The sequence below is a fragment of the Phascolarctos cinereus genome, unplaced genomic scaffold, assembly GCF_003287225.1.
Source record: "Phascolarctos cinereus isolate Bilbo 61053 unplaced genomic scaffold, phaCin_HiC Scaffold_2;HRSCAF=192, whole genome shotgun sequence".
NCBI classification, from domain to species: Eukaryota; Metazoa; Chordata; class Mammalia; order Diprotodontia; family Phascolarctidae; genus Phascolarctos; species Phascolarctos cinereus.
In genome coordinates, this window is record NW_027555625.1 from 409,652,338 (window position 1) to 409,678,178 (window position 25,841).

General features: G+C 39.1%; 1 long non-coding RNA gene across 4 annotated transcripts in view; it reads right to left on the reverse strand.

Annotated features, from left to right (window-relative positions):
* The window catches only part of LOC110196053 (uncharacterized), a 193,856-nt gene that overhangs the window by 66,976 nt on the left and 101,039 nt on the right, over positions 1–25,841 (reverse strand). For 3 of the 4 annotated variants that reach the window (XR_013484905.1, XR_013484902.1, XR_013484903.1), the window contains exons 2-3: positions 23,772–23,949; positions 9,790–9,847 (exon numbers count right to left, since the gene is read on the reverse strand). This is a non-coding gene — a long non-coding RNA (uncharacterized LOC110196053). The remainder of the gene's footprint in view (positions 1–9,789; positions 9,848–23,771; positions 23,950–25,841) is intronic. The other variant, XR_013484904.1, reaches the window with a different exon arrangement.

The following is a 25,841-nucleotide window of genomic DNA, read 5'->3' on the forward strand; positions in this document are numbered from 1 at the left end:
GGTAGTGGTATTGCTGGATCCAAAGATATGCACAGTTTGGTTGCCCTTTTGGCGTAGTTCCAAATTGCTCTCCAGAACGGTTGGATCAATTCCTTTGTGATTAATTTTTGAGCCCACTCTCCCCAGGGACAAAGTGGAAAAGAAAACATGCTCTGGTTTGTGGGTGCTTTTTTAAACTTCTGTCCTTGCTATACCTTTTCAGCAAACAAACCTTCATAAAAGTTAATTGATTTTAACCAGTTGATCAGTATGGGAGGGGTGAGTCACACCTAAAATCCTAAGAGGAAGAGGAGTTAGCCACTTTTTGGGGACCCGGTTCACTAATTCAAGTGGGAATTGGGGAAGCGGCCCTAGAGAAAGTATTATACTACGATCTGTGTTTGTGTCTTATGTCACTACTAGACTATGAGCTCCATGAGGGTGAGGGCAATAGGAATTAATTATTTATTGAATGAATAAATTAATGCTGAGAGCAGTGATTTTTTTCCCCTTTGGAGTAAGGGGTGAACAACTGAGAAATCTCAATTCTTAAAAAAAAATTGTTATATCTTTTTTTTTAAGCTAAGTTGTGTCTAATCCCTTTGAACTTCAGTGCTCTCCATTCTTTCACATGCCACAACCCAGAAGTTCTCCCAATACTTTTTTGTTCCATGTTTCACAGATTTAAGGCAAGACATTTGAAAATTTCAGTGTAGAAGAAAAGGTAAATAGTATGGGACGGTGCCGTGTCATGTGATATGGCATGCCCTGGTGTGGAATAATGCCAGTACAAGGACTGAGGAGATCTGCACTCAAGTCCTAATTCTGTCATTAATTCACTGTGACCTCAGATAAGCCACTTCCTTTCTTTGGGCCTCAATTGCCTCATCTGTAAAATGTGGAGGATAAATACAAACAAAGGTATAAACAAAAACCTGAAGAACTTCTAACACCTGGCTTTGTCTGCTTTCACCAAAGTGAGCTAACAGTTGAACTCACAAGACATGCTGATGTAGAGGTATATGTAATCCAACAACCACAAGGCAGTTTTTCTCCTTTCTAATGGAGGAAGCCAAAGCTTTGGGGAAAATTATTACTTTTTTAGAAGAAAAAAAAGCTTAATCCTTTTTGCCTATTATTACTAAATTTCTCTGTGCCATTTAAAGTGGGAGAATTCACTATCCTTGAGCAAATCACTTTCTCTCTGTCAGCCTGAGTTTCCTCCTCTGTAAAATGAGGGAGTTAGATTAGTTGACTCTTAGATCCTTCCAGATCTAATTTCTGTAATTCTATGTTTTGTTTTTCAATTGTTCTAAGACATTTCTCAAATATTTCTGTTTTAGTAAAATTGAGTCTTTTGGCATGTCATATTTTTTCCTCCTTATTTTCAAATCAATGTGCTCATTTTAAGGAAGGAAACAAACATTTGTTAAGCATTTGTTACATCCTAGGAACTGTGCTAAGTGCTTTTTAAATGTCATCTCATTTGATCCTCACAAAAACCATATGAGGTAGGTACTATTATTATTCCCATTTTAAAATTGAGGAAACTCAGACAGAAAGAGGTTAAGCCTTAACTTCTTAGTATGAATTAACCTCTTATTAATCCTTTTATTAAGGGGATTTGTTCTGTGAAGTTTGGATTCAGTGAAAGGGCTGCACTTGAGGACCTAGAGGGCCATGTGTGGCCTCGAGGCTGCAGGTTCCTGACCCCTGGCCATTAAGGGATTTGCCAGGGTCACATAGCTAGTAAAAGTCTGAGGACAGAGCCAAGACATGGAGAAAAGGCAAAGACTCATCTGACCTCTCCCAGAAACCCTCAGAACACTTTTAAATAGGGCCATAAAACAATTCCTGGAGTGGCAGAACCCACAAAAGGACATAGTGAAATAATTTTCCAGCCAAAGACAACTTAGAAGATCAGGAGGAAAGGTCTATCACACCTGGGTGAGAGTGGAGCACAGTCCTGAGCAGGCCCTGGTACAGACCCAATCCCAGCAAACCAGAAGTAGGCATTGGGAGCCACTGAATCACCAGCAGCTCAGCTGCTTCCAGAGCTCTGAGCCCATGGTAACAGGGTCGAATAACTGGTCAGAAAGAGATTACAGGGGTCTCTTTGCTAGCATTGAGGCTGTTGCTTTGCCCGTGCTCAGATTTGGGTTGCAGTCCTGGGTGGGCTAGGGGGAGCACTAGCATAGCAGAGTTGTGGCAACAGTAGACTGGGAACCCCCGTTACAAGTTCTGGAGCAGAAAAGAGTGCCTGTGGTCACTTATAGATCAGAGCACAGGCCAGGAAAGGAGTCAACACTTCTCCTTAGATCATACCACCTTGGGAGAACTAAAAACATACAGGTCCCTAGAAGTATCTCTGAAAACAGCTGCACAAAACTCTGAAACTTGAGACAGTGAACTCTCCCTGGAAGCAGGGCCCTACTTTAACGAAGAGTTGAAAATCATGAAATAGGTTGGGAAAATGAGCAAACAACAGAAAAAAATTCTGACCATAGAAAGTTACTATGGAAACAAGGAAGATTGAAACACACACTCAGAAGGAGATAACAAAGTCAAAGGTCCTACATTCAAAGCCTCCAAGAAAAATATGAATTGGTTTCAGGTCATGAAAGAGCTCAAAAAGGATTTTGAAAATCAAATAAGAGAGGTAGAGGAAAAATTAGGAAGAGAAATGAGAGTGACACAAGTCAACAGCTTGGTAAAGTAGACACACACACACACAAAAATACTAAAGAAAATAACTCCTTAAAACAGACTAAGCCAAATGGTAAAAGAGGTCCAAAAAGCCAATGAGGAGAAGAATGCCTTAGAAAGCAAAATTGGTCAAATAGGAAAAGAGGCACAAAAATTCACTGAAGAAAAAAAAAATTTTTAAAAAAAAGTAGAATTGGTTAAATGGAAAAGAACATACAAAAGCTCACTGAAGAAAATAATTCCTTAAAAATTAGAATTGAGCAAATGGAAGCACCTGACTTTATGAGAAACAAGAATGATAAAACAAAACCAAAAGAATGAAAAAAAGAAGACAATGTGAAATATCTCATTAGAAAAACAACCGACCTGAAAAATAGATCCAGGAGAGATAATTTTAAAATTATTAGACTACCTGAAAGCCATAATTAAAAAAAGATCATCTCTCAAGAAATTACATCAAGAAAAGACATCATCTTTCAAGAATTATCAGGAAAAACTGCCCTGATATTCTAGAACCAGACAGTAAAATAGAAATTGAAAGAATCCACCAATCACCTCCTGAAAGAAATCCCAAAATGAAAATTTCCAGGAATATTATAGCCAGATTCCAGACCTCCCAGGTAAAGGAGAAAATATTTCAAGCAGCCAGAAAGAAACAATTCAAGTATCATGGAGCAACAGTCAGGATAGCACAAGATTTAGCAGTTTCTATAGTAAAGGATTATAGGGCTTGGAATATGATATTCCAGATGCCAAAGGAACTAGGATTACAACCAAGAATCATCTACCCAGCAAAACTGAGTATAAACCTTCAGGGGGGGAAATGGAAATTCAATGAAATAGAGGACTTTCAAGCATTTTTGAGAAAAAGACCAGAGGTGAATTGAAAATTTGACTGTCAAATACAAGACTCAAGAGAAACATAAAAAGGTAAACAGGAAAGAGAATTCATAAGGGACTTAATACAGTTAAATTGTTTATGTTTCTACATGGGAAGATGCTACTTCCAACTAATATGAACTTTCTCATTAGGGCAGTTAGAAAGACCATATATATAGAAAGAGGGCACAAATGTGAGTTGAATGTGAAGGGATGATATCTAAAAAAAGTAAAATTAGGGGTGAAAGGTGAATACACTGGGAGAAAGGGAATGGGAGAGGTAGAATGGGGCAAATTATCTCACATAAAAGAGGTAAGAAAAAGTTTTTACAGTGGAAGGGATGAGGGGGAAGGTGAGAGCAAGTAAGTGAACCTTACTCTCATTAGAATTGGCTCAAAGAGGGAATAACATGCTCATTCAATTGAGTACAGAAATCTACCTTATCCTACAGGAAGGTAGGTGAGGAAGGGGATAAGAGAAATGAAAAAATGCTCTAACTCACTATTGATAAAAGAAAAGAAAATTAAAACTATTTTGAGGTACTACCTCATACTTATTAGATTAGCTAATAGAACAGAAGATGAAAGTGACAAATGTTGAAGGGGAAGTGGGAAAAATGAGACATTAATACACTGTTTGTAGAGTTACGAACTAATTCAGCCATTCTATAGAGCAATTTGAACTATGCCCAAAGGTCTATCAAGCCATGCATACCCTTTGACCTAGCAATACCACTGCTAGGTTTATAACTCAAAAGAGATTAAAAACAAAAAGGAAAAGTACCTATATGTATAAAAATATTTATAGCAGCTCTTTTCTGGGGGCAAAGAATTGGAAATTGAGGAGATGCTCATCAATTGGAGAATGGCTGAACAAGTTGTGGTATGTGATTATGATGGAGTACTATTCTGCTGTAAGAAATGATGAGTAGGATGCTCTCAGAAAAACCTGGAAAGACTTACGCGAGTCGATGCAAAGTGAAATGTACTGTATACAAAATAACAGCAATGTTATAAGATGATCAGCTGTGAATGACTTGGCTATTCTCAGTAATACAATGATCCACGACAAGACTTATGATGAAAAATGCTGTCCATCCCCAGAAAAAGAACTGATGTTGTCTGAATACAGATTGAAGCATACAGGGTTTTTTTTTTAACTTTCTTTTTCTCGAAGGTTTTTTAATGGTCTGTTTTCTTTCACAACATCACTAATATGGAAATGTTTTGCATGACCACACATGTATAACCTATATCAAATTGTTTGCCTTCTTAATGAGATGTGGTGGGGAGGGAATAAGGGAGAGAATTTAGAATACAAAGTTTTAAAAACAAATGTCAAATATTGCTTTTACATGTAACTGGGGATAAATAAAACACTAAATAAGTTTGGTTTTTTTTTAAAAAGAATTCAATGTTAAAAAAAAGACTGCAAGATAATCACATAGAAATATGTGTACTCCAAATACCAGCTGATCAAGTACAGATCAATAGAGACCATATATAACACACAGAGAGAAACTGCAAATGTGAATGATAGGGAAACACTGCAGCTAAGTTTTAAACTTTAATATTAAGCAATAATTCTTATAAACTGCTAGGAAGATGCTTCCACATGCCAAAGAAAAACCATCTAAATTATGCAAGAGTATTTTTCATTCATGAGAAATAAAGTTTAGGATGGGATTCTCTGAAAAGACAACTGTCCTCTACCTCAAAATACCAAATTATTAAAAACTCAGTTTACCATCAATGAAACAACCACAAAAAGAATTAAAAGTGAATATTGCAAAATTATAAAAAGCATGAATGACCCAAAAGTGTTATCCAAAGACACTTTATCCTGCTCTTTTGCAGAGGTGAGGGGTCCACTGGTGTAGAATATTAAATATATTTTCAGACTTTTTCAGAGTATGGATTAGTTTTCCTGGTTTTTTTTCCTCTTTCCTTTTTTATTTTATTTAATTCGAATTGTATTGCATTGAGTAGAGAAGTTATAAATTAATAGGAGCATAGAGTTAGAGAAGAAGTAGACCTCTGAAAATGCTGGTGCAATCTTGTCAATCCTCTGATAGGAGGATGGTAGAGGGAGGATGTTGCAGAATGGTTGTTAGCAGACTTTGGCTTACACCCAGATTCTTTCATTCCAAAACCAATCTTTCCTGTTTCATAAAAACTCCCTCCTTTGTAAATCAGTATTTATTGGAATAAAGTACTATACCTTAAAAAAAGAGTCTGAGGACATATAAGGTCAAGTCATATATTCCCAATTCATATACGTATTGCATGGCAACTCTTGGAGACCAGCTAAGACTTGTGGATCTCCAATGTCTTGTTTTTCGCGGGTTGTGGGCAGGAGAGATCTATGATTTCATTAGCAAAGAGAATTCTTTATGAGGAAACTCCCCCTAACAGTACAGGTTTGTACCTCCTTTTCAACTTAGACATTTAAAGAGATGACTGGAGCATCGAGGTTAAATTACTTATCTAGGGTCACATAGACAACACATGGCAGAATCAGGACTTGAACCTGGGTCTTCCTAATCCCTAGGCTGGTTCTCTATCCATTGCACTGCACTTCTTCTCAAATGAGATTTTACATATATATAAACATATACATACACACACACACATATATGAGATATATAGATATAGATGAGATAATATATATACATATATAAAATGTGCTTTCAAACTTTAGAGCACTATATTAAAGTCAATTATGATTATCATCATTATCATTTCATTTTCATCTTTTTTGATGAAGTTTAGATAGAAATGGTCCTTGCACAAGTCACTATCTTGCCATCTTTACATTTGTTGGTCTATGGACTGTTGCACAGGTCAATAAAATAACTTCTTTTTCATAGCTGAATAAAAAGGACTATGATGTAAATTCACTCTCGGTAGGCTCATTGAGAACACCTTAAGCCACGTACAGAAGGAGCCAAGACCAGAGGCACAGCATGTGCCTTATCTTGTCCTCACATGACTTTTACCTCCTCAGTCAAATATCTATACTTGGGAGATTACAAGTATTGAGGATCGGAGCACATATAAAAAAACATTTTTCTTAAGGATGTTTGTGAATAAATTTTATGTCTGGGTGATTTTAGACAACAAGTTGGTCTGTGATAATGGTCTGCTTCCAGTAAAGCTTATGGGTTGAGTTCTCCAGGATATTTTGACATATGGATTGGTAATATGGAGATTTTTCATCTGTTAGTTCATAAAAGACAGCAAGCTTCTGATGTGACTCCAGCCATTTGGTCATGTGTTGCTAGGTATCTGAAGGATGCTAAATTTTTATAGCCTGCAGTGATGTGTTGCTGTCTCTCCTTTTTCTTCGCACTGTCTCCTATGATCAGAAGGCTAACCCTTCTGACATTTTCTGTGGCAATGACCTGGTCCTGAATTGCCATCACACACCCCTCCTTTTCTACAAACAAATCTATGCGATACAGATGTTTGGTCTGTGATTCTTTGGTAGCACATCTTTGGCTGAGTCCATGCAGACGTTGCCCTGAGAGGGCCCTTTGATTCCATTCCTAGCTTCATCATTCTATAAACGCCATCCACTGGTTAGTCACTTTAATCTACAATCATAGGCTCCCAAAGTGGGTGATGTCACCCCCAGGGATGTTGGAACCATCCAGGGGGGCAGTAGTAGCCTTCAATGACTCAAATTTCCAAAAAAAAAAAAATCTTAAAGGGTTAAAGAAAGTAAATTTGGGAGGGGGTAAGTAATTTTTTTTTAAAAGGCGGTGATAAGCCAACTAAGTTTGGGAACCTCTGAATTATCATTTTAATTATTTTGTTTTTGTTGCTGTTTTTATCTTATTCTTTTCATCATTTTGATGGGGTTCAGATAGAAACAATTTAAGGATGAATCATTATTACCCTTTCATATTTAATGTTCTGAAGACTATTTCACAGTAAGGTAAAAAAAAAAAAGACTGTTTTTTGTAATTGAATAAAATAATTGGGATATGGACTCATGTCCTATAGACTCATCATCAGGACAACCCCAGGTGCTGATGTAATCACAGGGACATGTATACCATGTCATATCTCCACATAATTCATCCCCATGTAAATAATAGCTGAATGTCTTTTCCTAGGTCTATTTTGAAAGCTTTCTATTCTATATAATTAAGAAATTATAAATATTTGGTATGGCAATTCCCATTCAAAATGTAGGTCTTAAATTTTTATGTACCATTCTACATTTGAACTTTTTTTCCCTTTCCCACTCCAATTTTTTTTGTCTTAAAAACAGGTATGTGTGTGTGTGTGTGTGTGTGTGTGTGTGTATAATGTGTGTGTGTGTGTGTGTGTGTGTGTGTGTGTGTGTGTGTGTGTGTGTGTGTGTATCATGTCAAGGGCTCTGGATGACGGGTCAGAAGACTTTATTTTGAGTCCAAGTTTTCCACTTATGTGGTCACCTAAATCAAAACAAGCACACAACACATTATGACACATTAATAAGAAACAACCCCTTCTCATGATAAAATACAGGCTTAATTAGTCAAATGCCTGCAGACTAGTCACCTCCTATACTTACTAGCCTTATGACTTTGGCCAAGTCACCCTCCCTATCTCTCTCTGGAAAATAAGGTTGGTATTTAACAATTTTTAAGGTCCCTTCTGACCCTCATAGTCATTGATGTTAAATACACAAGGACTAAGACAGGCCACTCAGATACTACCATGAAAAAAACTGGAACATAGATACTTCAGTATAGTGGAAAGAAAGCTAAATTTTAAGTCAAGGGACTTAAAGGGACTCTGTTAATTTATTACTGGTGACCTTCCACCCTTTAGTGCCTCAGTTTCCTCCTTTGTACAATGAATGGGTCAGACTAGGTGATCTATAAGTTTCCTTCCTGTGGATCTCCTGGCCAGGCTAGGAATCTAAAGTACATGGGCTTTAATAATAATAATAACACTAACAATAGTAACAGCATTTATACAGCACCGACTATGTGCGTGATACATTAAGTGATTTACAAAGATTATGTCATTCAATACCCACCACAGTGCTGGGAGGTGGGTGCTATTATTGTCCCCATTTTACCTTTGAGGAAACCAAGGCAGACAGAGGTGAATTAACTTGCTCAAGGTCACATAACTAGTAAATGTCTGAGGCTGGATTCAAACTCAGGCCTCCCTGACTCCAGATCCAGCACTGTATCCCCGGCAGCCCACAATGGGGAGATAGCAGAGCTTTGATGTTCTTGTGACACACAAAATACTTTTTGCAAAGCAGGCACTGGCTGACACTGGCAAAGTGCTCTCAGGACTCACAATGCCTTGTGTTAGATGTCCTCTAAATACCTCCGTCTGATTCCCAGAGACTGCCGTTGAATCAAATTCTCTGTCAGCACAGGCTAGCAGAACGATTGTCCCAGTGGTGAATGTGCCATTAAAAATGCAAACGCCACCCCCACAATGGCTGAATAAATGGTGATAGAGCCACATACTGTAATTGGTGAAGAATGATAAGCTTGAGGCTGCAGCCAGAGGCCGCCGGGTGCAACATAAAGAGCACTGGACCTTCAGGCAGCAGCGGTGCTTGAATCCTAGCTCCCCCCGACTGCCTGTATGGCATTGTGCAAGTCATTTAGTGTCTGCGCCTCAGTTTTCTCAGGCATAAAGGAAAAGGAGAGAGGGGACAAACATTTATTAAGTGCCTACTATGCGGCAGGCCCTGTGCTAAGCACTTCACAATTATTAGCTCAGTTGATCCTCATAAGAACTCTGGGAGGTAGGTGCTATTATTATCCCCATTTTACAGTTGAGGAAACTGAGATAGTGGTTAAGTGACTTGCCCAGGATCACATAGCTGGTAAGTACCTAAGACTAGATTTGAACCCAGGTCTTCTTGATTCCAGGCCCAATGTTCTATCCACAGTAAAATGAGGGACTTGAACAAAATGACCTCTACTAGCTCTAAATCTATAATCTCATAATTCTACAGCTATATGATCTCTAAAATTCTTTTTCAATTCCAAATCCTGAAATTCTAGGAGTATGAAGAAACCTGGGGAAATCAAACATGAAATATTTTAAAATTATTTTTATTGTTAACTTTACAAAGACCAAATAAAATGGGCATTTCCCTACACATAGTAGGACAGAAAAAGAAGATTGCGTAGGATACTGCAGCTTCCTCTAAATGGATAGCTTGCTTTTTTTTTTAAGTGTAAGAAATTCAAACTATACCTTTCAAGGATGTCCTGCTTCTCTGTGCTTCTTTATGGCATACTTTCTATTTTCTTCTCTGTATTAAAAAAAAAAAAGATACCCCAATGACCCTCTTCTTTCTCTTCATTTTTATCCTACCCCTATCCCTCCTCACCTTCCCTCTCCCCAGCTGGGGTTAGATAGTCGGGGGGAGGGAGAAGGAAAACCCTTGTCACAAATGTGCACAATCAACCAAAACAAATTCCCACATTGGTTGTTTCCAAAAATGCACATCTCATTCTGCATCTTGAGTCCATCACCTTTCTATCAAGAGGTGGGTGGCATATTTCATCATAAATCCTTGGGAATCATAGTTGGCCATTGCAGTGGTTGGAGCTCTCAAACCTTTGTAATGTTGTTATTCCTTAAATTGTTCTCTTGGTTCTGCCCACTTCACTCTGTATCAGTTCATACCGGTCTTCCCAGGTTTCTCTGAAATTGTCTATTTCATCATTTCTTATGTTGCAGTAATATTCATTTATATGGCATCATTTGGTTTAACCATTCCTTGAAGTTCCAGTTTAGTGCTACTACAGCAAGAGTTTCTATAAATATTTTTGTACATATCTTCTTTCTTTCTTTGATCTCTTTGGGGTATTGGCCTAGTAGCATAAAATAATACCAAGAGAAGAAAATGGGACCAGAAGAACAGAGTATAAGCTACATAAAGGGAAACATATGTAGGGATGAAACAACAAAAAGTGAACCAGACTCAGAGGGAGAGACTGACAAGCTGCTATGGATATTTTATATGTTGAAATTCATTTGTTCAAATGAAAATAGTCACAAAGTAACTATTAGTTACTATTAGTTGGTTATGTTTGGTAGTAGTTTAAAGTTAACCTTATAATAAATCATTCCCTTTTTTTTAAAGGAAGAAGAATCAACTCTTAAGACTTAGATTTTTCTCAAAGGTGAGATACTTTGCCTCCCTTAAATTTGCAAGTGCTAGCTAGAAACCACTGGGCATTCTTAATTTTTTATAAAAAAATATTTAATGTGCCCCTTCTAAATCTTAGAAACCATACGCATATGGACATGTGCAAACATACGCACACACAAATGATCTCTCAAAAGTAGCTGATATTGGACTCTTTCACAATTTTTAAAATTTTTGTTATTGAGATTCTTGCTATTGGGACTTAGCCAAGTACACATTCTCTGTATTTCTTGTTGAGAATATGTAGTAAATACTAGACAGACAACAACAACGACAACAACAAGTTTGTCGACCTTTGTTGGATAAGTGTTCAGGAGGACAAGTGTATTCAAGTGGTGAGTTTTTCATTCAAGCAATGTGGAGTTGCTACCATTACAAACACCCTGTAGAAAAGGGTAAGGTGGATGACCTCTATGACTCTATGCAGCCCCTACCTGAGAATTCTCCTCGGTTTACATGAAGCACACTTGCTGTATGGAGAGGAATCTGGCTGAAGATGATGCTTAGAATAAGGTTAAACCTGAGGCATTCAAAGTGAGGAGTCAGAAGTATGTGAAGTGGAATAAAGTATATGCTCTGGATATTCAAGGCTTCTCCTTGTTTGGGAGTAGATCAGATGGGGGAGAGTGATAGGGATTCTTTAGAAGTTTTACAAAAAGACAGGTGAGAGTCACATGGATGAGAAGGTACAGATGAGGTCATGATTTCACCAGGTGGAGAGAATACTCCCGTTGTGATCCTGGACCTACTGACATACAATGTCTAAACTATTTTCTAGGCATTACTTTAGGCTTCTGATGACAGTCAAGTTTCCAGTGTAATTGCGAGTCCTTGAAAGCAGGACTTGTGTGTCTTTGCATTTAGCCTTTGCATACCCTTTTAATTTAGCACAAAGCTATGGCACTTTGTGCCTTTAATACAGTTTTTTACTCTTCATAGACCAAAGAAGATATATGTTGTGTGCCTGTCTCATCCCTCCTACTGACAATAGACTCCTAGAGGGCTTTTTGCCTTAATTCATTTTCATAGTTCCTCAAGAGACTACTAAATCAATTTTTTTTTGGAACAGCATAGCCAACAAAAGGTCAGGGTGAGATGTTTTCCCAGCCTGAGACATCTTAGAAGCTCGGCAGGAGAGGTCTCTAACACAGGGGTGGGCAAAGGTCTGCAGCATGGCAGGAGCCCAAAAGGTGGGCCTTGGAGGTCACCACAACTGCAGCTTCTGGAGCTCTCAGCCCAGAGAAGGCAAGGGGGTCAGACAACTGGTCAGAAAAAGATCACAGGGGACCCTTTGCCAGCACCAGGTACAGCTGGCACTGATCAACTATCTCTATTGCTCAAAAGCAATTCTGAATCATGGTTCCAGCAGGGAAAGGGTCATTTGTGGTCAGTCAAAAGGGAGCAGGGAACCTGGCCAGAGTCGCAAGGCAGAGAAGAGTGCTAGCACTTGTGGCTGCAGGTGAGCAGGGTGGGGTTGGGGGGCTTTCCTGGGCAAAGACCAGAACACAGACCAGGAGAGCAGTGGCCACACCTCTCCCGGGATAACACCACCTTGGAAGCACCGAAACCTTGCAGATCCTCACTGAAAACAACAGCATGAAAAATCCTCAAGCTTGAAACAGTGTCTCCCCATCCCCAGCTAAGTAGAGGCCAAGTCAAGAAATAGGGTGGAAAAATGGGCAAATGATAAAACTTCACCATAGACTTTTGAGGAAGGGACAGGATAAAAAGAAAGAGAAAGATAAACAGGAGAAAATAGGATGGAGGGAAATACAGAGTTAGTAATCATAATTGTGAATGTGAATGGGATGAACTCACCCACAAAATGGAAGCAGATAGCAGACTGGATTAGAAACCAGAATCCAACAATATGTTGTTTATAAGAGACACATTTAAAACACAAAGACATACACAGCATCAAAACAAAGGATTGGAACAGAATCTATTATGCCTCAGCTAAAGTAAAAAAGGCAGGAGTAGCAATCATGATCTCAGACAAAGCAAAAGCAAAAACAGACCTAATTAAAAAAAAAATCAGGGAAACCACATTTTGCTAAAAGGTGCCACAGACAATGAAGTAAAATAACAAAAATTACAACAAATTTCTCTGATGGAGGCTTCATTTATCAAATAAATAGGTAACTGAATCAAATTCATAAAAATAAAAGCCACTTTTATGCCTCTATGGATCATCTGTGCCTTTGATTCTTTGGTAATTGTGGTATTCGGTGATTTACAACCATTTACGTAGTGGGCACAGGTAAGCTAAAACATGTTACCAGTGAAGCACTACATAATAGAAGGATGTCATCAGACAGATACGTGACCAGAAAGGGAGAGAAGCAGACCATGAAATCAGTGAATTGGGAAAGGCCTCCTGAAGATTGGGGGATTTTAGCTGAGTTTTGAAGAAGCCAAGTAGAGGTGAGGAAGGACTTTATTCTAGGCATGGGAGACAACCAGTGAAAAGACATGGAGCCTAGAGATGGAGTGTTATATGCAAGAAAAAGCAATTATGCCAGTGACACTGGATCATTAGAGTACGTGGAAGGGAAGAAAGTATGAGAAAAATGGAAAGGTAGGAAGGGCCAGATTGTGAAGGGCCTTAAAAGTCAAACAGAAGATTTTATATTTAGCCTTAGAGGTACTAGAGTTTATTGAGTGGTGTGTGTGTGTGTGTGTGTGTGTGTGTGTGTGTGTGTGTGTGTGTGTCTGTGTGTGAGAGAGAGAGAGAGAGAGAAAGAGAGAGAGAGAGAGAGAGAGAGGGAGAGAGAGAGAGAGAGAGAGAGAGATGGTTAGACTAGTACATTAAAAGAATCATTTGGTACCTGAGTTGAAGATGGATTGGGATAAAGTGAGATTTGAAGGAAGACCAACCAGAAGGCTATTTAAAAATCTAGGTGTGAACTGTTGAGGGCCTGCACAAGCATGATAGCTATGTGAGTAGAGAGAAGAGGAAACATGAGAGATATCGTGAAGGTAGAAATGACAATACTTGGCAACAAGGTGGTTGTGAACGAGGATGAAACCTAGGTCATGAGCCTGGGAGATTGGAATGAAGTTTGGGAGAGAGGAGGATTTGAGGGGAAAGATAATTATCTAGTTTGAGATGTCTATGAGACATCTGGTTCAAGATGTCTGAGAGGCAGTTTATGAGAGAATGGAAGCCAGGAAAAAGATTAAGACTGGATATAATTATCTGGGAATCTGCATAGAGCTGAAAATTTAACCCATGATGAGATAACCAAAAGATAGAATGTGGAGAAAGAAAAGGACCCAGGACAGACACTTGGGAGATACCCAAAATTAGGAGTGACATGTTATATGAAGATCCAACGAAAGATACTAAGAAGGGATAGTCAGACAGGTAGGAGAAGAGCCAAGATATAAAAGTGTCATGAAACCTAGAGAAGAGAGAGTACTCAGGAGAAGATGGTTATTAGCAGTGTCAAAAGCTTCACAGTTGTCAAGAAAGATGAAGATTGAGAAAACGTCATTAAAAGAAAGCAGTTTGAAAAAAGAGCAGTTGCTGTTGAATGATGAGTCAGGAAGTTAGATTGCAAAGCATTTATAAAAAAGGAAGAGGAAAGGAAAGTAAGACATGCAGTGTATAATGGCATTCTTAAGGAGTTTAGCCATGAAGGAGAAGAAAGATATAGGAGGATAAATAACAGACATGGTTGGATCAAGTGAGGGATTTTGAAGGATGGGGTAACATGGGAATATTTATAAGCAGAAAGAAGCAACTAGGAGATAGGGAAAGACTGATAATTCATAATAGAGTGAGAATGATAGTGGGAGAAATTTGGTGGAGAAGATGAGATGAAGAAGGGAATAATGGGGAAAGATGTCTTAGTGATGTAATAGAAAAAAAGAAGAAGGATCTCTTAGCAAATGACCTGCTTTTTTGTTAAGTACGAGGCAAGGTCCATAGCTGAGAGGAGCAGGTGGGAATTTTATAAGGAATTAAAAGGTTTAGAATAGCAGATGTTGTGAGTGGGAGAGTGAATCTATTAGAGATATGTAAAAGGATTGCCTTGCTGCAGTGAGAGCTCAGTAGAGATTATGTCACAAAGTTGTGTTAGACCCAGTCAGCACAGTTACATAACTTCCCTGGCTCCCTTCAGTAGCATGCAAATGGAAGTAAAGGTAGGGATGAAATCCAAAGTACTTTAGCACTGAAGTCTGGTATGATTAACTCTAAGATAAGAAGGCAAAGGACTCAAGCATTGAGGAGTCCTGTATACTTCATTGGCATCCATACATTGCCAAGAAAGACTCTCAGCAGATTGGGTGGACCCCCTTGTGCAGAATTTAGGAAATGAGATGGGTGCTGGATAAAGAAATGTGGTTGGGCTGTAGTCTGCACTGTAGTAGGAAGTATCCACGTCAATGAAGTAACACATTCATCCAAGAATCCAAAAAGAGTCATCGTTCCTAACATTTTTCCTCATTTAAAGTTGATCTTTTACCTTCTCTAGGGTGTGAAACACTATGATGATTCTGATACGACTTCGACATTAGTAACCAGAAAGTTCCTATCTATTAAAATACAGTAAATTGATTATTTTTTTGGCAATGTTCAGTGCTTTCTGACTCTTTTCTGTAACAAAGTTTTCATGATATATAGGTGTGAGGCTTGTAAGTAGTTCATAGAAACATTTGACTTCATTTACTTTTCAGATCAGAGTCATATTTTCATGTCTTTACTATCCTTTGTATCTTCATTTGCACGGAGCCACTAAATATCAAAGTGTTTATTGGTTTGATTTGGAAGATCTTGTCTAGTTTTTCATAGGATTTTTCTGCTTCTTCATCCTTTGCAACAGATGTTGGCACATTAGCTGCAATTATCTTCATGATTGCCTTTTTGCTTATTTTCATCATGAGCACTGCAAGACGAGATAACAAGTTATTTCACGAAATAATATTTCTTATTGCATTATTGGTGCATGAGGAGACCAACCTTTTCAGCCCCCCATTTTCCTCTCCAAAGAGAACACATGAGCCATCTTTCCATTTAGTGGCAACTTTCTTTGGTCTTCTCCTGGAATTTATTGTGAAAATACCAGAATATTGGAATTATAGAATTTCAGAATCTCAGTAATGATGTGGCTTAGATTTTCTAATAGTATGCTAATTTATTGCTCATTGGACTAAGATTTCAAATTAATATCTATCGACAAGCTAAAAATGATACCCTTTATCATCCATTGCCACCTTTTGACCATCCCGCAGATGTCACTGAGGAAGAAGGAGGAGGGTATCTCATAGGAAGAAAAACCATCTTTATTTTTATTTGTCTCATAGGTTGTCATAACCAGAGAATTCATGATCTAGTTGCCAAGCCACAGTTGACGAGCCTTCTCATATCTCACTAGATTGGTCTTCAGGCACTAACCTCAAGCCTATCATCAGGATTGCATTCCAAGCCTTTTCAGCACGGTGGAACCTGCCAGAGTTAGGCTCTGCTAGTTTAGCCTAGGCTGCAGGGTTAAGAGAATGAAGGGTTCTTATAGCCTAATTGGCATCGGTTGGCATTTTTGATGCAATGTCAAATTACTGATTCATATTGAAATCGCAGCCCACCAAAAGCCCCAGATTTTTTTTTTCACACGTACTTCCACCCAATCATGCCTCTACCCTCTGGTACTTGATAATTGATTTTTTGAACCCAAAGGGATTTTGCATGAGATTTCTTCTTATACAATTCATTCTAGCATTCTTTCCTGTCAATATCTTTTTATTAAATTCCTGTCATCTTGCCCAGAGGAACTACGTCTTTAGATTCAAACTTTGATCCACCATCTCTAATAAAGCCATCTCACAATGATCACAGGAGAGTTAAGTTTTTCATAATGCTGCCATGCCTCAACGTAGAGCCCTCGTGGCTCCTCTTCTTCCCTCACTATATGATGTAATGGGAAGAATACTCGACCTGGAGTCCAAAGATCTGGGTTCCAGTTCCATCTCTCATACTTACTTAACAGATGGCCAGACTTAGGGATGCAGGTTAGCCTCATGTGTCAGAGCAAGACTGATTTTTCCTCTGGAACATGATGCTCAGGCTCCATCAGCCTCATACTTGGCCAGTCAAGGAAACCAAAATTCATATCTATTTGGCCTTGAAATTCATTATATGATCTTTTCTGACAACAGAATTACCTTCCCAACAACCTTATGCTTAGCCTAATATTAAATTGAGTTTGCATTCCTAAAGCACACGCCAACCGATGGTGAGTGAAAGCAGTCCTGAAATATTCTTGGTGACAGGAGGAAGCCAGCCCAGGATTCAAATTTGCAATAGATAATCTATTTTGTGGATTGGCTTCTGGTAGGTAAAAATCTAAATACTTCTTTGTTTTATTTAGTACATTGTGCTTTTCATTCTTCTGCAGTTGGACATGTGTTGTCATTCTCTTTTTCATGTTGTCTGTTACTGTGTGACTTTGGGCAAGTTAATTGACCTTCCTGAGCTTTGGTTAATTATCTCTGACCTGGAGCTAGAACTGGAAGGGTCCTTAAGACTAGTGAAGACCCAATCTCTCATTTTACAACCTAGGAGATTGTCACTGTTGCTGTGGTTGCTCATCCTTCATTTTTGAAGAAGACCAATGGCGTCACTGGGTGATGTCTTGACTCATGGGTGGATTGGCTTTAAGTGAAGAAGAGCTGCACAAAGTCACTGGCCTCGGAATCATCAAAGTCCAGGGGCAAGATGAAAGTCAAGATAACTGGGGATGGCCCAGGATGCAGTGGATGACCTTCAATGTCTGACCAAGCTCTAAGCACTTCACAGCCCCCTTCATGGCCATTGGAACAAATTGTTCCCATCAGCCCCTTCTTCTGGGGGAAGTCTTCTCATGCTTGGGGTAGACATTCCCCTAACTCACTGAGGTTACCCTTAATTTGGTTTAGCCCATCTGCCAAACAGTTTTACCAGGGTCTGGCTGCTGCACATTCTACAGCTTCTGGAGCCACAGGTTAAAGTTGAGTGAAGGTGAAAAAGGGCTCAGCAAGATATCACACCAGACGTACTAGTCCTCCCTGAACACCCCATACACCCTTAAGGGCCCAGAGAAGTTCATATAGCATGGCTGAGGCTGGAACCCTAGGTTCTCCTGACTCCCAGTGCAATGAACCTTCCTTTGCACTCTATACCATGGTGCCCTCATCTATAAAATAGGTACAATGATTCTTGCTCCAGCTACCTCATGGGGTGGTTGTGATGGGCAAATGATTTTGTCTAATAAGTAAAGTTTAAACTTCTCTGCTTGATATTCAGGCTGTCCACAATCTCATGATATTCAGTCTTTCTGACCTTATCTCAAATGACTTCCTTCCACATATTCCACACTCCAAATCCAAGTCCAAAAACTGGACTACTATTTACCCTCCCAACATACACTGGGCTTTCCTAACTCTTTGCCTTTGCATGTGACTGTCCCTATGCCTATAATGTCTTCCTCTTTTTAACTGTTGAATTCTCAACTATCCAGAGCTTAATTAAAATGCCATCCCCTTCAGGAAGGTGTTTCTAACTTCCTTGGAGGAAGGAAAGAAAACAAGCATTTTTAAATCATAAACCCTGTTCCAGGCATGTTATTTCATTCTATCTTCACGACAGCTCGTGAGGTAAGTCTATTATGAATCCAATTTTACAGTTGAGAGAACTGAGGCAGATAGGGGTGAAGGGACTTGCTCAGTGTCCCACAGCAAGTAAGTGTCTGAGGCTGGATTTGAACTCAGGTCTTTCTGATTCCAGGTCCAGTCATCATTTTGTCAACTCTACCACCTAGCTGCCTATGGCTAGCAAACCTTCTCAGACATCTAGCAATTTGCATCTTTTAGTTTACTTTTTATGCACTATTATGTATTATTTGTGCTGTTGTCTTATCCTCCTCCTAAACTACAAAAAACATGATATATATTGTATTTTATCTGAACTTTTTATCTCTCTCTGCACATGGTATACAGTAGGTGCTTAGTAAATGTATATTGAATGAAGTATGTATCTTACATTAAAATTCTAAATCTCTATGTACATGTAAGGTATTATTAGCCGGGTTGCCATTATTAGTTGTTATTATTGATATGAATTATATCAATGAAAATAATAGTAATTATAATGATAGCGAGCCCCTATGAAGCAGGGACTGTCTCACTAAGTTGTCCAATATGGTGTACAGCATTTGGCAGTACCAGAGCCATAAAAGAGATGCTTTTAATGATTCATTCAAAAAACTATTTTATTAAACATCTATTGTATGCATCACATGTATGTCAAATAATAAAAATCGACATTTCTATTGTATTAAGTTTATACAAAGCACTTTGTATACATGTTCTTATTTCATAGATGATGATGATAATGATGATAAATATAGATAACAAAAAAACTGAAATGTTTTATGACCTTAATTAGATGTCTATAGGATCTCTTCTATTATTATGTTAAGACTTGATCTCCCTTTCTTACCTTGGCTGTAAGTACAGGGGCTATTTGTGGGCCTACTCCTTGACATAGGAACTTTGACTTGCTCCATTTCTGATCCCTCTTTAGCCAACCTGGTAGATACCACCACCCTCTCCCCACTCCCTCAGTCTCCCTCCCCCAACCTGGTCACGGCTTACCTTATTAATGCTAAACATAGTGTAGACACCCAATTGACTTAATCCAGAGAACTCCTCAACTCAAAAGATCCACCAACCTCAGAATCAGCCTTCTCATAGCTAGAACCACAGGAATGCACCACCACCCCTGGCTCTTGAATAACTTACTACAAGAATACTTCTAGCTCTGTATGAACTATCATAGCGGTACAAGAAAATTCTCCCTGTTCCTTCTCAATCTATATTCTCTTAAATGTTCAGTTAGGAAAAAAAACACCAAATATGGAACCAGAAACTCTTGAGCTCTACAACTTACTCATCTCAACACCTTTGCCAAATCACTGAACTCCACCCCACCCTCCCACCCCCTTCCCCAGCCTCAATTCCTACAGTCCCCTCCTATTAAGAAGGATAATTCCTACCCTTGGGCACTGCCTGCTTTTGAGGTCAAAGGACCTAGTATATTGCACACTACTTTGTAAACCATTAAAGGGTTAAATAAATGTAAACCATACTGTTGCTGTCTTATTATTAGAACTCAAGTCATCTCACTGGTAAAGTGATGAAATGAAGCATTTAAAATGTTAAAATAATGATTATTCATATTATATATTTTATGGGGACCATAATTATAATCCAGCATTACTGGGACTATATTATAGCATCAGAAAATGATGCCATCATTAAGGAGATGATGTGTAAGGATGGAATTTGGATTGCATTTAAAGTAGGAATGACAGACTCCTGGCCAAAGATGGAGCATACCTAACAAAAACTTGTAGAAATCTATTTTCCCAGGGTCTTGCAAATCAAATGAAAAGGAATTGAAATGTAATATAAAGAAGGAAGGAGAAAACTGACTATTTATATCCACCAGCTTAGATACAGTAGAGAATAGGTACGAAGAAACAGGTAAGAAGAAATGCATTTGAGATATCCAGGAATTCACAGGAGACAAAATACAAGAAATGCATCAGCTTTAAAACACTAGCCTCAGATACCTATACACAAAGTAACAAAGTGTGGGTGAGAAGCAACAGAGATCTTAATACGAGGATGTCAATTTTGACCTCATAGGTATCATGAAATCTAGTAAATGAGACCTATGGCTGGAATATGATTCTGGGAGGTTAGAATTCATTCAAAAGAAATAGAAAAGATGAAAATGAGAATGGAAAGAAAATAGCCTTGTATATTAAGAAAATATACCATAATATTTTTCATGAAGGAAGGCTCCTTGAGGAAGGAAGAGGGAGGGACATATATGTTAATGAATGTGATGTTTAAAAAGGACATCAACTAGATAAACAACAAACAGAGGATATATTCATGTGAGGAAATAAAGGAAAGTTTATGTAGTAGAGAGCATTTAAGTAAAAATCCACAGAAGCAGAAACAAAAGCCATATTGTCAGAAGTGTCAAATATGTGGCCCACAGGCAAAATGCACAATGTCCCTTGTGCTCCTGAACCACACTAAAGTGTAATTAGGAAATATTTAACAATTTTTTTAAAATACAATGAACATAGATAATGTTAATATGTGATTTTCTAAATTGCTGTTTGCTTGCAAGGATCATTTTACATTATTTAGTGACCCATTTCTATTTGAGTTTGACACCACTGATATCACTCACCTGGGGAAAAAAAAAAAAAAGGGGGAAAGACATGGGGCTGAGACAGGATATAGTAGTGAAGGGGGAATTCAAATTTCCCCGAATGGACATATACAGGAGTTTTCTCTCAGCTAAGAGTAAAGCAGTTGATAACTTCTTGATTTGACTTTATCATAATTTCATCCTTCAAAAGATAGAGGAACCAATAAGAGGAAATTCTATTCTGGATCTTATTCTCAGCAACAAGGAGGGATTGATTTCTGGGGTGGAAATGATAGGAATCTTCAGTAGAAGCTAGGGTGTGCTGGACTCAGTGCCTATCTCAGGAGAGACTATTGTTAATTTTTCAGTCTGAGCATTTACACCTTGGAAATCAGCAAAGGCTACATATCAGGGGTGATTTATTGTTTTATTGGATTGCCTAGACTCAAGAAAGTGATGGAAAAATGTTAATAGCAGATATTAAAAGTAAAAATAGGTCATTTGTACGTTCTCCTCCTCTCCCCAGAGTTTTTGGTTAAACATTTACCAGCACACCCCCAGAAATGACTTCTCCATGAAGAGCAGAGTCAGGCATGATTTGACATGTAGTGTAGATGTAGAGAGAGCATATTTTTAAAGATGCAAAAGAAAAGTAAGTAGTACTGTATGGACTAAAAATCTGCAAGAGAAGTCAGCCTAGGAGAGAAGGACAACTCTTTGGAATGAGAGTCTGAAGATACAAGAGAAACAATTCCAATGAAGAGGAAAGTCAGCTAGATGAGCTATCCAGAGGTGGGGAGCCTGTGGCCTCAAGGCCACATGTGGCCCCCAGGTCCTCAAGTGGGGCCCTTTGGCTGAATCAGGTCTGCACTTGAGGACCTAGAGGGCCACATGTGACCTTGAGGACACAGGTTCCCCAGTCCTGAAGGTTCTCAAAGACTTGGCTGATATTATGCTGAACTTCTGTATATATCACTGTTGCTCAGTGATCTTTAAAGGTCCTACAGGATTGAAGAAGGGCAAATACCTCAATTTTCAAAAAAAAAAAAGGGAAGAAAATACAGTCTAAAAACTATAAGCCAGTGAACTTCACTTTGATTCCAGGAAAAATTCTAGAAAACATTCATAAATAGATAGATATTGAACACCTTGAAAAGGAAATAATGATTGCAAAGAGTCCAGCTTCGTGAAGAACAAATAATGCCCTTTTTGGAAGGGTTGTTAACCTGGTAGAACAGAGAATGGTGCAAGCATAGTTTATCTGGATTTTAGAAAGGTCTTAGAATGTTAGCTTGTGGAGAGCAGGGACTGTCTATATCCTCAGTGCTTTGTACATAGTAACCACTTAATAAGTGCTTTATTCATTCATTCATTTCACAAAATCTTTCATGCTTTTATCATAAGAAAAACGGAGAGATATAGTTAAGATGTCACAGTAATTAGGTGAATTTAGAACTGGTTAATTGAACGAACCCAATCCTAGGCTTAAGTCACCTGACAATTAAAAGGGGCCTTGAGCCCAGCAGAATTACCCAATTTGAAATTGAGTTAGAATGCCTAAAGCTAAACCTCAGCACAGAGACCCCAGAAGGTTGTGTATCCTTTATAATTTTAAGCATGTTTATTGGTTCTCCTCCCCATGTTTCCTAATGATCTACAAGCCTCCCTAACCAGGAATTTCCCTTTTCCCTTCCCTCTTCTGTGTAATCAGACTGAATTAAAGTACGGGGTGATCAGGCATTGTGGATTGGATAGTGACTCCTAACAGTGAAGGTAAAATAAATAGACTCCGGGAGACCAGTTAGGCTCCCAGAACCAGAAGTAAATGCAAAATGCCTATCCCTTGTTTCCATTAACATTTGACTGTGGTAAAGGACTATCTTCCTGGCTGGGGCTCTTCCAACATCCTAGGAGAAATGTTCCGGGGGGGGGGGGAGGAGTCAGTCTTTCGATTCACACTCCGCATCGTCATGCTCACATGGTGCAGCAAACGTTGTTCTACTTACAGGGATAGACTGAAAAATGTGCTGGGTGGAATTAAAATCACCGTTGCTGGGCTAACCGTGGGCAGCCTCGGTTACTATGGAAAATTCCTGATTAAAGTCTGCAAAGAATTTCTCATGTAGAGTGTTATTAATAGACACCTCAGCAGTGCTTTTGACACTGGAGATTTGGTCTTTTAGGACGTCATCTCACAGGCAGAAAGATAAAATGAGACTTTTTTTTTTTTTTAGCCAAGGAGAATGCACCCTATTCCTCAAGCCAGCCCCCCTCCTTTAACAACCCCTATGGTTCTGCTCTGTTTGCCCCAGAGCAAAACTGCAACCATGAAATTATTTTAACAAGTCCATAAAAAAACAATTTGCCTGAATGATGCTTGGGGAGGGGAGAGGGGAGAAACCCTCCCTCTAAACTAATTCAACTGTACTATCCGTCCTTGTGTGGTTCCTGACATTTTTCTGGTTCACTCAGTTTCAATAGTTACTCAAGAGCTGGAGCCAAGGCTCCTGAATGACTGCTCAGAACAAAAGCAGGGTCTCCGGAGAGTTCTTGGGCCGCCAGGAAATTGAGGGAAAGTTATTTTGGGTTAATCAATGTACCTCAGTTGCAATCACATTTAGCCCTGTTATAGAAAGGGCTGGGAACAAGGAATTACTGTTTGCAGTCCAGCTAGAGACACACCAGGAAGTGACAGGGACCAGGCTCTCCTTCTCGGACTTTTTTTTTTTCTAAAAACACATCTAGCTTTTGATGAAGTATCTCTGAATGGCCACTCAATTTGCATTTTTTCCCGATCATTTATGTACTTACCACCAAGACAGGAATTACTGGAAACCACTGGCAAGTTGCTCAGACATTGTTGCAAGGGAATGATCGATTCCCAGCCTGGTAAGGGCTGGACGTTGATTAATGACTGTGAACTTCAGATTTAGGCAGGCAAACCCTTAGTTGGTGCTCGAAAGTTCTTCAGGTATGGGTAGGGTTTTTGCTGAAAACAAATTAGAAAGCATTATAGAATGTTTTAGATGAAACACAGTGCTTCGGGTGTTTGACTTTGTACCTTACCTTGTGAGAAAGAGACCTGAGGCTATTTGCCCCAAACTTAATCCCCTACACTCCCAAATGACAACATTTAACGATTTCTCTGGAGTGTAAAAGATTATTCCCCTTTGGAAAGCACTTGAAAATAGCACAGGTGTTTCAAATGTTACAATGCTTCTCTGGAAAGACCTGAAATCTGCAGTTGGGCCTTGACTTGTAAAAATATTGTTGCCCTAGCCTTCAACACTTTAAGGCTCTGAAATTTCATCAGTGTGAACATTCTCTCCATGGATGTAGACATCAGCCTCCTGTACTCCACTGGAGACAGTCTTTGTGAGTCATCACAACTGAGGAAAATTTTCTGTCATATAGTCAAGCTTCTGGGGATGGATAATTCCCCCACATTTAGCTAGCCTAATTCCTAAGGGGTAGACATACTGCATCAATGGACCCGGCCTTAAGATCTTTCCAACCCCACAAACCGAGCTTGCACTTGAATGTTAGTGCCTTCAAGAAACCCGGGACCTTTTAAGCCATTAGAGAAGTACTTTGGTAGAGTTTGACAGATACAAGGGAGAGAAATTAGGATCACTTCTCTACACAGTGAAGGAATCAAACCAAGACAAAACTAGGGCTTTGACACTTGTCACTGTGGCTGAACTAAATCATAGCACAGTTCACATGGAAATATCACCAGGAATTAAGCTGGAAGACCTGGATTCAGATCCTGACTCTGCTACTTATTTACTCTCTCTGCAATTCCATTTTCCTATTTATTAACCAGATGACCTGTACAGTCTCTTCTAGGTGTAAATCCTATGATCCTACATTACCAAAGTAAGAACGTTGGCTTTGATACAGGCTGTTCACTTTTGAACATAGAGAAGGTCCCAAAATACCACCTACGTAAACAGGTCCATGGGAGGGGGGTTGGCGAGGTGATTACCCTATTCACTAACAGGAATTCTTAGAACTTGAAGTAACCAGCTCGTCTCACAATGAGGAAACTACAATGCAAGATGGGGAAGCTGCCAAGGTCACATGTCTAATTACACATCAGAGCCAGGATCGGAACCCAGCTTTTGCACACTCACTTTTCACTAAAAGCACATTATACTTTAATACCTGGACAAGTTCATGGAGGTTGTAAGTTGTAGCAGATTACTAACGATGACTCCTGAGCAAGAAGTAACATAAAAGACATCATTGAGAAAATGTGTAAGTGGGAAAGGAGGTTCTCGTTCAGTCATTCAGGAGTATCATGATCCGTGGACCATATTGTCCACGAGGCTTTATTTGGCAGATAGTGGAGTGGTTTGGAAAAGGATGTAGTCCGGTCATATAAGGCCAGCCAGGTGGCCCAGTGGAGTCAGGAAGATCTGAGTTCAAATGTGGCCTCAGATACTTACTAGCTGTATGACCCTGGGCAAGTCACTTAACCTTGTTTGCCTCAGTTTCTTCCTCTGTAAAATGAGCTGGAGAAGAAAATGGCAAACCACTATGGTATCAACAAGAGTTGGATATGGCTGAAAATGACTGAACAACAAGAATGAGTCATATAGCAAGACCAGGGCCTAAAGGGGAGATACAGATGAAATGTTAAAAGGACAGAAAGTATGTAATACAGTCGTGCCACAAAGCTGCAGAGAGTCACTGTGACGCCTTCTCACAGGCTATTTGTGTTGTCGTTGTTCAGTTGTGTCTGACTCTTCATGACCCCATTTGGAGTTTTGTTGGCGATACTGGAGCGGTTTGCCATTTCCTTCCCCAGCTCATTTTACAGATGAAGAAGCTAAGGCAAACAGGGTTAAGTGACTTGCCCAGGGTCGCACTGCTAGT